At 48.7% G+C, this 11,870-nt stretch overlaps 1 long non-coding RNA gene across 1 annotated transcript; it reads right to left on the bottom strand.

Moving 5' to 3' along the window:
* Positions 1–6,724: 6,724 nt before the first annotated feature.
* Positions 6,725–11,412, bottom strand: LOC128324979 (uncharacterized). Its single transcript, XR_008307201.1, has 5 exons — positions 11,279–11,412; positions 11,019–11,174; positions 10,532–10,580; positions 9,696–9,724; positions 6,725–6,810 (listed from the first exon to the last, which is right to left on the bottom strand). It is a non-coding gene; the product is annotated as an uncharacterized LOC128324979 (long non-coding RNA).
* Between the last annotated feature and the right edge of the window lie 458 nt (positions 11,413–11,870).

The raw sequence follows: 11,870 nt of genomic DNA, 5'->3' as shown, positions 1-11,870 counted from the left end.
GAGCGCATTCCACAATCTCAGAGCAGTGACTGAAAAGGCCCGTCTCTCTGTAGCTACCAAACGAGTTGGTGGTAACTGGAGACGGACCTACTTAGATGACCTCAATGAGTGGTGGGGTTTCTAGTGAAGAAGACGCTGTCTTAAATACCCAGGACCTAAGCCTTTTAGGGCTTCATAAGTTATAACTAGCACTTTGTATTTTGCCCGGAAACCTATCGGCAGCCAGTGTAACTCCATCAGCAAAGGAGTAATGTGGTCTCTCCGAGATGACCCAGAGACCAACCTGGCTACCGCATTCTGAACCAACTGAAGTTTCCAGACTACGTACAAAGGCAGCCCCACGCAGAGAGCATTACAGAAGTCAAGTCTGGAGGTTACCAACAAATGTACCACTGTATTGTGGTCATTGATCTCAAGAAATGGACGCAGCTGGTGTATCAGCCGAAGCTGATAGAAAGCACCCCTGGCCACCGCCTCAACCTAAGAAACCAAGGAGAGGTGTGGATCCAGGAGTACTCCCAGACTGAGAACCTGTTCATTTTGGGGAAGTGTTACCCCATCCAGAACAGGTAGATCAAAATCGTCTCTGGAGTTCTAACCCTGCACAATAAGTACCTCCGTCTTATCTGGATTCAGCTTCAGTTTATTCTACCTCACCCAGCCCATTACTGCTTCCAGGCAGGCATTTAGGGAGGATATGCCATCACCTGCAGAAGCTGACATGGAGAAGTAGAACTGGGTGTCATCAGTGTACTGATAACACCCCGCTCCAAATCCCCTGATGATCTCTCCCAGTGGTTTCATGTAGATGTTAAAAAGCATTGGAGAGAGTACGGAGCCTTGAGGGACACTATTCTTAAGCTCAGATTTTGAGGCACAACAATCTCCAATCGACACCATCTGGAACCTGTCCGAGAGGTAGGAGTGGAACCACTATAAAACAGTCCCTCCCACCCCCAACCCCCTCAGACGTTCCAGAAGAATACTATGGTCGATAGAATCAAAAGCCGCTGAGAGGTCCAAAAGGACCAACAGTGTCACACTTCCTCTGTCAATTCCCAATTGGAGATCATCCATCAGGCCGACCAAGGCAGTCTCCACCCCACAGCCCACCTGAAAACCAGTTTGAAATGGGTCTAGATAATCAGTTTCCTCCAAGACCGTCTGGAGCTGAGAGGCCACCACCCTCTCAATTACCTTGCCCAGCCACGGGAGGTTAGAGACAGGCCTATAATTGCTCAACTGAGGGAACTAATGCAGGCTTCTTTAGAAAACGTCTAATAATTGCCTCCTTAAGACAAGGAGGCATCCTGCCCTCCCTCAGAGAAGCATTTATGATTTCTACCAGGCTGCCTACAACAGACTCCCTGCTAGATAGAGTAAGCCATGTTGGACAATTACTCGCTCCCTTCAAAAACTGACTAATATGGGATGCAAAGATGAAGAACCAGAATCCCTGAGGTCCAAAACAGGCGATAGAGCAGAGACTTGCCACTTTAAGGTGTTTGGACGAAGACCCCTCTCTAAACCAGACTGCAGAAACCCCCAAACTTCTGACACTCTAGCAGAAGTTGGAAGGATGTCGTGCTTTGCTGTCCAAGAACAGAAGGCAGGCCAGGTAAGTTGATATATGCAAGAGCTGGACGCCAGGATGTTATCTTGAACCCGAAAGGAATACCCTTTATCCACTAAGAGCTTGCACTCAACCTCCAGGTGTGAAGTCTCAGCCAGCCAAGATCCGGGTGCAGGAGAGGACCCTGGGAAAGCAGGTCTTTTCTGAGAGGAAATGGCCACGGAGGTTGAACCAACAGGGACACCAGCTCCAAGAACCAAGGTCTGCGTGGCCAATATGGAACAATGAGTACGACCTCCACCCTTTCCGCTACAATCTTCCGCAACCCCAGACCTAGTATTGGCATTGGTGGAAAGGTGTACAGCAACCTTGGAGACACCAGAGAATCCATCTCTTCTGCCTGACTGCAGTGATTCCTGGCAAAGGACCTCGGGAGCTTGGTATTGTGCATGGTTGCAAAAAGATCTGGTTGAGGAGGACCGTATCCATGTACAATCTGATCGAACACTGCCGGCAGCAGCAACCACTCTGCTGGGTCTATCCACTGGCCACTTAGCCAGTCTGCCTGGAGATTATCCTCCCCGCTCAGGTTTTCAGCCGCTATGGACTTCAGGTTCAGCTTTGCCCAGGCCAGAAAGCGATCAGCCTCCTGCATAAGCACTTGCAAACTCATGCCGCCTTGATGGTGTACATGGGCCTTGGCCATCACACTGTCCATTCTGACCAAGACATGATGGTTCTGAATTAGCCCCTGGAACTGTAACAGAGCCAGGTGTATGGCCTTCAACGCTATCCAATTGATATTGAACTGGAGATCCTCTTCCAGCCATATTCCTTGAGTGTGGTGATCGAGACAGTGTGCCCCCCAACCATATATTATATTATTATTATTATTATTATTATTATTATTATTATTACTTCTTGTCTTTCATATTTTTCAATTTACTACTACTACTACTACTACTACTACTACTACTACTACTATTATTATTATTATTACATTTATATCCCGCTCTTCCTCCAAGGAGCCCTGAGCGGTGTACTACATACTTGAGTTTCTCTTTCACAACAACCCTGTGAAGTAGGTTAGGCTGAGAGAGAAGTGACTGGCCCAGAGTCACCCAGCTAGTTTCATGGCTGAATGGGGATTTGAACTCAGGTCTCCCCGGTCCTAGTCCAGCACTCTAACCACTACACCACGCTGGCTCTCCACAGATAGGCTCACATCTGTTGTAAACACAACCTGTAGCGGAGTATCAAGAGGAATACCCCTCTCCAGTGCCGGAGAAAGCCACCATCGAAAGGATTCCCCAACCTTGGACGGAAGAGTGCATGCCCTCAACTCCTGTATAGAGCTCAGCTGTATTGAGGGCACACCTCAACTCCTGCCTGTGGCTTCCAGCAGCATTTGGTGTGCCACTGTGAGAAACAGGATGCTGGACTAGATGGGCCTTGGGCCTGATCCAGCAGGGCTGTTCTTCTGTTCTTAAGAGTAACCTTCAAATGCTGCTTCTCCATGATCGCTAATTGATAAGGAAGAAGAAGCCATTGGAGAGGTGTTGAATGCCATCTGGCCCAGGGAGGACAGTCCAGGCAGGCAATCAAGTGTCCCAACATTTGAGCTAGGGACATAAGGTCCCTTTTCTTCTTCAGCATCCAAGGAGCGATAGTTTCTCTGAGCTTGTTCTGATGCTCTACTGGTAGAGATACTAACACCAACTCCATATTGAAAAGCACTCACAGATGTAGCAGAATGTGAGACGGTTGAAGTTGACTCTTCAAACGGTGGATAATGAAACTGTGTTCCTCCAGAATGTGGACCGTGCACGTGACACTGCTGATTGCTTGATGGTAGGACACTGATCTGATCAACACATTGTCCAAATATGGATAGGCCTGAATTCCCAGGCATGCGCGATGATAGCTACCATCAATGTTGTCAATACTCGGGGCACCAATGACAGGCCGAAAGGCAATGCTCTGTATTGGAACTGCTGTTGATTGTAAGCAAACCTCAGGAAACGACGCTACCTTGGGTGAATTGGGACGTGCAGATAAGCCTCTGACAAGTCTATAGATGAAAGACAATTTCCCATGTGGACCGATCTCTTGATGGACTTTAATGACTCCATCCTGAAGGTCCGCTTCCTCTCAAAGCAGTTTAGATGTTTCAGGTCGAGAATCGCAAGCCAGGTGTCATCCTTCTTTGGAACCAAGAAGAGCAAAGAAAACACGCCTTGCCATGATTCCATCATAGGAACCGGCTCTACGGCCCAAATCTGTACCAGACGAAGAATAACCTGCTCCATCAGAAGCCTTCTGGAACGCTGTCTTGCATTCCTTTTTCTTTTGGGCCACGTCTGGGCCCTTGAAGTGTTGGGTCTTCTTTGCCACTTTTCGGGGCGGAACTAGCTCTAGGCACAGAGACACCTCAGAAGAGCTTTGAGCCATCGTTCCCTCAGAAAGCCCAGCAGCGCACACAGCAGCGGCCCCAGACCCCGCAGAGAACGCGGGTGCCAACCTAGCCTCTGAGAGGGGGCTCTCCAGAAGGGCGGCCTTCAGAATGTCGCCACCATGTGAAAGCTCCATGAACGGAACAAGTGGGGAGACACCAACCAATAAGGGAGAGGATAGCCAAGGAAAAACAAGCTCAAGGCAGCCAGAAGCTAGAAGAGACTGGGCAGCTTGTGGACTATCTTGAAGTGAGACAGGAACTGGGTTGGGTGTGGCTGGCGCAGCAAAGTATAGACAGATCTGGAATCTGATTGGCCCTGTCTAGAGGCATGAGGAGGCTGATAACCTGTCACGTTAGGATGCCCTCTGCATTCCTTGGAAAAAGAAAGGGGGAAGAGTAGAGAGACGGGGGGAGGGGGAGGGGAGGGGAGGGGGAGGGGGAGGGAGGGGAGAGGGAGGGGGAGGGGAGGGGGAGGGGAAGGGGAGGGGGAGGGGAGGGGAGGGGAGGGGAGGGGAGGGGGAGGGGGAGGGGGAGGGGGAGGGAGGGGAGGGGAGAGGAAGGGAGGGGGAGGGAGGAGAGGGGGAAGGGAGGGAGAGGGGAGGGGAAAGGGAGGGAGAGGTGGGGAGGGGAAAGGGAGGGGAGGGGGAGGGGAAGGGGGGAGGGGAGGGGAGGGGAGGGGGGAAAGTGTAGGGGGGAAGGGAGGGGGAGAGGGACCAATTGAGGATACCACCAGGTCTCCTCTGCCCCTGATTTTGATTGCAAGAACAGCCTTTGTGTATTGGGGAAGATACCAAGATACCACCACCCCCATCCAGTACCACCACCACTACCCCCAGTCCAGTACCACCACCCCCAGTCCAGAAGGAAAAAATGGCACCTGTGCTACAAGTCCATAAGAGGAAGCACATGGCAACGTTTCCTCTCTCAGGAAAGAATTCCAACACCATCCAAGTCTTTTACCAAAAAAAGTCCGTAAGATCAGAAAAAATGCAAGGGGTTCTCGTCTTAGAGGGGGACTGGTCCACCTTGGATGCGAGGGTCCTAACCCCTGCAAGATCTCCCTGCAGGCGAGAAATCTAAGAGATCCTTCCTCAGAAGGTTTCATTGCAACACTGAGTTTTCGCTTTGGGGCATGTTGTGTCTACAGCTTTCTACGGAATACCACGGCATTCCGTTCCTTCTCCCACCCACAGTTCACCTCGTCCCATTCATCCTGACCTGGATGAAAACGGTCACATAAGTGAAGGAGGACATTCCCTGTCTCAAGAAGGAGGGATTCCAATCAATTCAAAGCAACTTATTGAGGGGTGGGGGGGCAAGAGTCACCAAACATAGAGATTCCAGAAAGACCAACCCCTTTGAATTCTGTGGCCTGCATCCTACTCAGCCTGTTTGGGCAGAAATGATCTCTGGGCCACAAGGAAGCGGGTCCAGAAAGGGAGTTGGAGCTGGGAGTGTGCCATGCAGGTTAGTTGATTGGCACTTAAGGGAGGACACACCATACACAACCGGCACCTTCAGCAGCAGGAACTACAAACAGCTCCAGGTCTGCCTTTGAAGACGCAGGGTGGCCATTTGTGAAGCAGGGTATGAGTGGGGGCGGGCAGGGGGAGAATGGACCCCCTATTGCAATCTTAGACTATTTCTTTGCGGGTGTCTTCTGAACTCACAGAGAGAAAACTAGCCTCAATATGGCCAGCTTCCCACCAGGGAACTCCAACAGGGATTTCCAGCTGTTGTTGACTACAACTCCCAGAATTCCCAGCTGCCATGGCTTTGGCTTGGGGATTATGGGAGTTGTAGTCACCATCTGGGAGTCCCTGTTAGAGGGGACACTGCTTCCCACCTACAAGAAATTTGGCCGTGGGGTCTGGGGCAGGACTCACAGAACTGTCACAAGCATTCACGGAAACGCTAATGGAGTCACCCCACCCCCCACCAGGAGTTCAAACACTCCGGGTTTAATTGGAGGATGGTCAGCCCCACTTTGCAGAAAGACTGAAGAGCAACTTTGCCAGCTGCCTGAGTGAAAGGGGGGCACAAGAGACGGAAGAACCGTCTTTTCTGCCATTTTTGTAATGGCTCAGTGACGCAACAATGCGGCGAGCTTTTAAGGCCTTATTTTAAGACTCTTCTAAAAGTGGCAGGAAAATGAAAGACTACTGTTGGTTGTGGGGGATGACTAGGAGCCTGGCCCGTATCAGAGAAGATCTCCTCCCAAAGGCATGCACTGGGAGACACCCAAGGATTCCTGTAAGCATCAAAACGGGGCACTTTGTGTTGACACTGAGATGTGAGCGCGGAACAATCGGCCTCAGGCTGTGCTTTCCAGGCTCTACCACGGCCTCCACAGCCAGAGCTCCAGAAATTCCACACCGAACTGGCAGCGTCCCAAAAGGAGCAGAGTCCCTGGACAGACTGCTACAGTCCAAATAATTTTTTTTTTAAAAAAAGAAAAGCTCCTCAGCAACCTGCCCGAGAGCAGCGCCTGGATGAACCGGCCCTCTACAAGCCAGGTTCTGCCTTCATAGTCTTCATTTCGCGCTCGGTGGCACAAAACCTGGGGGCTCACTTTGCCCGCCGGCTAGCCACTTCTCATGCGTCCGTGGCACTGCAGAAGGGATGGAGGGTGCCCTTCTTTGGCCGCACCAGTTATTTACAATCCTCAGGGGGCTCAACACCAGCCGCTACATGTTGCTGACCCTGGTCTCGGCAGAAATCGATGTGCGGGTTCTGGAGAACATGAGCGATCTCTCTCTCTGGACATAGCAGGACTTTTGAACTGTGGACACAAAAAGGATGTTAACTCCCCTCACCCCTCTCTTTGTACTCTGGGTTTGGGCAACTGGGCAGTTCTGAGGGTAACGGAATCAGGGTAACGGAATCTGGCCGGTTAGCACTTTCCCCAATGACTGTAGTCAAAAGCCCATTTCCAAGATGATCCAATCGATACCCACTGGAAAGAGAACATCTCTTATTACAGGGCTGCACAACTTTGGCCCTCCAGCGGCGGTTGGACTACAGCTCCCATCATCCCTATCTATTGACCACAGTGGCTGCAGATGATGGGAGATGTAATCCAGCAAGTGCTGGAGGACCAAGGTTATGCAGCCTGTCCTACTTGGGCACCCTGTCCTACTATAAGGCCATCTTTTAACAAAACCCTTAAATATTAGAGGATCTAAAACGTGCAAAATCCATCAGTAATTGAATCAGAATCTTTCGACATAACTTCTGATTCCATTACAGACTTATTTTGCGCATATCAAACACTAGAATGTTGAAGGATTGTGTTAAAATATGGCCTATAGAAGGAGACGTTCTCTTGCCTGTGGGTATATATAACAGGAACTTGAAACTTTGCTTATGGCAACAGTCACTGGAAAAGTGCCCAAGTGCCTGATTCCATTATCCTTGGAACTGCCCAACTGTGCCAACATTTAAAATAATAATATTAAAAATGCAAACAAAACAAGCATTCACAAAAATAAATTCTAAAGCATTCAGCACTATTAATATAAAAAAGCACACACATCACTACCATATTTAAACACAAATATTGCACATATCATCTTTAACTGCTCTGGCCTAATAGAAATAAATTGTCACTAAAATTGAGAAGTGGAATCTACATTTCCAAAACACAACGTAACTCACAAAGTGGCTTTAATCTGAGATAATTATTCCTGAATGAAGCTTTCTTTGAAGCCATTAACTTATACCTGGTGGTCTCCCTCCCACCCTCCACCAATTAGTGACAATTATTTAATTTATTTTACATATTGCATACACATCTTTTATCTGATACGCATGATATGTTAGCTTTAAATGTAGCATTCATTGGAACGTCCTCTGCTAATTGAGCCAAGAGGCACCTTTTAAAAGTGGTGATTCTCTAGTATTTAGCAGGGGGAGAGCAACTGGCCATATCCATCCCCAACACAGCATCCCTCCAGTGGCTGTTGCTGGTATTGTCTTTAGATTGCAAGTCCTTTGGGGACAGGGAGCCATCTTTATTGATTTATGTATTTATATCCATGTAAACCGCTTTGGGAAGTTTTGTGGATAAGTGGTATAGAAATATTTCTCGTATTCATCGTTTTTTACTATATTTCAACTGTGTTATACTTAAACTGTTTGATCAGTATTAGATTAACATTATGTTAGTATTCAGTTTTTCTCCCTTTCTCTGGTCTGCGATCACAATAAAGACACATTCATTCCTATTGCATTTATATATTGCCCTGTATTGAAAGTTGGGGAGGTTTAACAACGCAATCAACCCCTTCTGTGAACTCAAAGATTTAATTGTTCTTAAGTCATCAAAGGAAACTCTCTCTGGTTTACAGTCCCAGTGTAACTACGACAGGTGATTGCAGATAAACACTTCCCTAAGTGGTGCAGTGGGGAAATGCTTGACTAACAAGTAGAAGGCTGCTGGTTCGAATCCCCGCTGGTATGTTTTCCAGACTATGGGAAACACCTATATCAGGCTGCAGCGATATAGGAAGATGCTGAAAGGCATCATCATTTCATACTGCATGGGAGGAGGCAATAGTCAACTCCTCCTGTATTCTGCCAAAGAACCACAGGGCTCTGTGGGCACCTGGAGTCGAAACTGACTTGACGGCACACTTGAGAGAACCTCTCCACGCTTGGTCGGAACTTTCCAAAATCAAGCCCAGTGGTGCTTAAAGAAAGGACAAGTGCTAAGAATATTTTCCACTAGCGGAGTCAGACCAGCTGCGGCCCCACCCACTGCAGCTGACGTCAGACATGGGGCCATGGTCTAGCTCCCAAATAGAGCCAAAAACAAATAACTTCGTATTTAGGGCTGAATGGAGACCTCCTTAGCAGCCTTCATGTTTTCGCTGCTGTCGGGATGGGAACGCAATTCTTTTCTCTTGCAGATTGCTTTGGGGAGGCACTATTGTTTAGTTTTATAGCAATCTGGGTTGGTTTGGTTTTAAAAGTGATTGTTTCTAGGTTGGTTGGTGGCATTCCCTGCCATGAGGATAGCACGGTAACTCACAGGGAGAGTATCTATTTGGCATGCAAAAGGTCCCAGATTCAATCCCCGGCAGTGTCTCCATTTAGGGCTGGCAAAGACTCCTGCCTGAAAAACCTTGGAGAGATGCTGCCAGTCAGTGTAGGCAATGCTGAGCTATATGGACCAAGGATCTGACTCAGTTTGGCAGCTATCTGGTCATCAGGATTATTTGTAGTTCAGTGGCAGAGCATCTACTTGCTTGCAGAAGGTCCCAGGTTTAATCCCTGACAGCATCTCCAGGAAGGAGTGGGAGAGACCCCTGCCTGAAGCCTTGGAGTGCTGCTGCCAATTAGAGTGGACAATACTAAGTTAGAGGGCACAATGGTCTGACTCAGTAGGCAGCTTCCTGTGTTCCCAATACCTCTGAGTCCCTTCCAGCTCTAATATACAATGATAAAAGAGATTGCCCCTCTTAAGTGGGCCATTTAGAGCTCTCCTGTCAGTCCAACCTTTTACATCCAGATTATTATATAGTTGTCTGCTCTTGTTTTTCACTTCTTATTGCCACATGCGCATTTTATTTGCATTGTCAGTGCCTTCCAAGATATTGGCAGGAGCGAGGGGAGGCAGGCTAAGAAATAACCTGAATAAAATAAGCAGCGGAGACAGATCCTTACCTGAAGAAGGTGGAGATAACATAGATGGTCTGCAAAGACACAATGGAGTTTCTCACAATCTGATACCAAGCCTCCTTCTTTCAAGCAGATAGATACCCCTCTGAGCTTCCCATGGTTTAGCTCCCTGGCGTCTCCCCACATTTTGGAGGCAGTATGCTTGGCAGTAACAAGTTGCAGGGCCTTCTCTGCTGTGGCCCCCAACTTGGCCTCCCTCACTTCCAGCTTCCCGCCAGCTTCTAAAAACCTCTGTTTGGGCATCTTTGGGATGCCCAATTTATGGCGAGCTCTCTCTGCCATTGCCTTATGTATTTGCTACCACCTTTTTAGAGAGGTCAGCTGCTTTGGGTATTCTCTGAGGGGAAAGGTAGGACAAAAATCCTTTAGTAAATAAAGCTGAACATCAGTTCACTGTGTGGGAAGGGGTAATGCGGTACAGTCCCTCCCAGGACTGTGGACTGTGTGGTTGGAATGCTCCCAGTTTGAAAGTTTTTTATACACACACACACACACACACACACACACACACGATTCACTTATCAGATCTAGTCATCCCCATATGGTTTCTTAAAAACAAACAAATTGCCAACAGAAATTAGCTAGATGATTGAGTTCCATCATCTCTTGCTGAGGTCTCCCAAAGCCCCTCCAGATGCTGTAGCCCAGGGCTGCACAATGTCATCCTTCCACAGGACTAAAGCTCCCATTACTCCTCCACCACCACCACAGCCAGGGATGATGGGAGTTGTAGTCCAACCACCACTGGAGGGCTTAAGTTCTCCAGATATTCTGAGGCCTATGCCAAATCCACAAACAGGACTCCTAGACAATGATGTTACCTCAAGGGTGTATTTGTACTTGCTGATTCGGCAGACTCTACCACAGACCCTAAAAGGGAAGAGAACAATGGTAAAATAAAAATAAGTATATAAGAGCATTACTGATCTTCAGGCTGCCTGCAGTGATTTGCTTGCTGTGTGCATGGCTTGCCCTACAAATGCTTATTTCTATTTCCCCCCCACCCCATGTTTTTTAAAAAAAAACGTTAGGCCACTTTTTGGCCAGAAAAACTCCAAAAGCAGCACAGAGAATTTCTAAAGGGGCAATCTGAACACACCAAGATCCAAACCCCAATAGCCAGCAAGTTTAGCAGCACGACAGAGCCAGCTGGAAAGTCTGTCCCCCTACCCAGGGGGGACTAAATAGGGGGAGGCTCTCTCTTTCGTCCTTTGCTTGCGAGCTGGAAGGGAGGCATCGGGCTGGGGAAAATGATGCTGGAAGAAGAGGCTTTTGGGGTTGGACCCAGAACTGCCCAAGGCCACATACCTTTCCTTCTTCCCTAGAAGAAGTTTGGAAGCTTGTTGGAGGCTTGTTGGAAGCTTGTCGTTTGAGGTAGAAGAAGGAAGCGGGCAACACACAGAATGAGGAAGAGGCTGATGCCAAACATCCCGAAGAGGAGAGAAGCTGCCACTTCGGGGGCCCCTGTGAACCCAGAAAACAGACCGCAGTCAAGAATGGATTTCGTGGCCTGGCATCGTAATGGACAGAAACCACCGGAGGGGTTGGGGTACCCAGCAGTCACTCACACTTATGGCAGACCCAAGGCTGGATTCTGCTTTGGGCTCTCCTAAAGTATTGGGGAGCAGGGAAAGCGGAGTGAAGAAGTGACAGACCCAGAAAGGCAAGCGGTGGATGGAGGCAGCAGTTAGCAAATGGCAGTTAAGCCACAACAGTCAATAAAGGACCGGTAGGCATCGACCCAATGGGCTGTCAAGTAGGAACCTTGCTCCCGCCTCCCAGCGTTCCGCCCAATGGTTGAACTGATAGCTGACAGGCAGTGTTCCCTGTAACAAGGATTCCTTCCTCACTGACTCCTAGGAAGCTGCCATCTGACCCAGGATTGTCTGCACTGACTGGCAAAGGCTGCCTGAAATAAACGGCCAATACTCTCGGGGGGGGGGCGGAGTGGGGCGGATGTGGATTGAGCAATCAGGTGTGGATTAGGCAATCAGGTGCTGTTGGTTTTCCCCATTGATAACCTGCTTTTACTCCAAGAAGCTCAGAGGACTGCATGGTTATGTTTATCCTTGTAACAACCATGTGAGAGAGGTTAGGCTGAGAGATAAGTGGCTGACACAGAGTCACCTGTAAGTTTCATGGCTTGAATGGGGAGCTGAA

The sequence above is a fragment of the Hemicordylus capensis genome, chromosome 4 (assembly GCF_027244095.1).
Source record: "Hemicordylus capensis ecotype Gifberg chromosome 4, rHemCap1.1.pri, whole genome shotgun sequence".
In the NCBI taxonomy this organism is placed as follows: Eukaryota; Metazoa; Chordata; class Lepidosauria; order Squamata; family Cordylidae; genus Hemicordylus; species Hemicordylus capensis.
The sequence above is the reverse complement of the archived record's forward strand: the minus strand, read 5'-3'. Positions and strand labels throughout refer to the sequence as shown.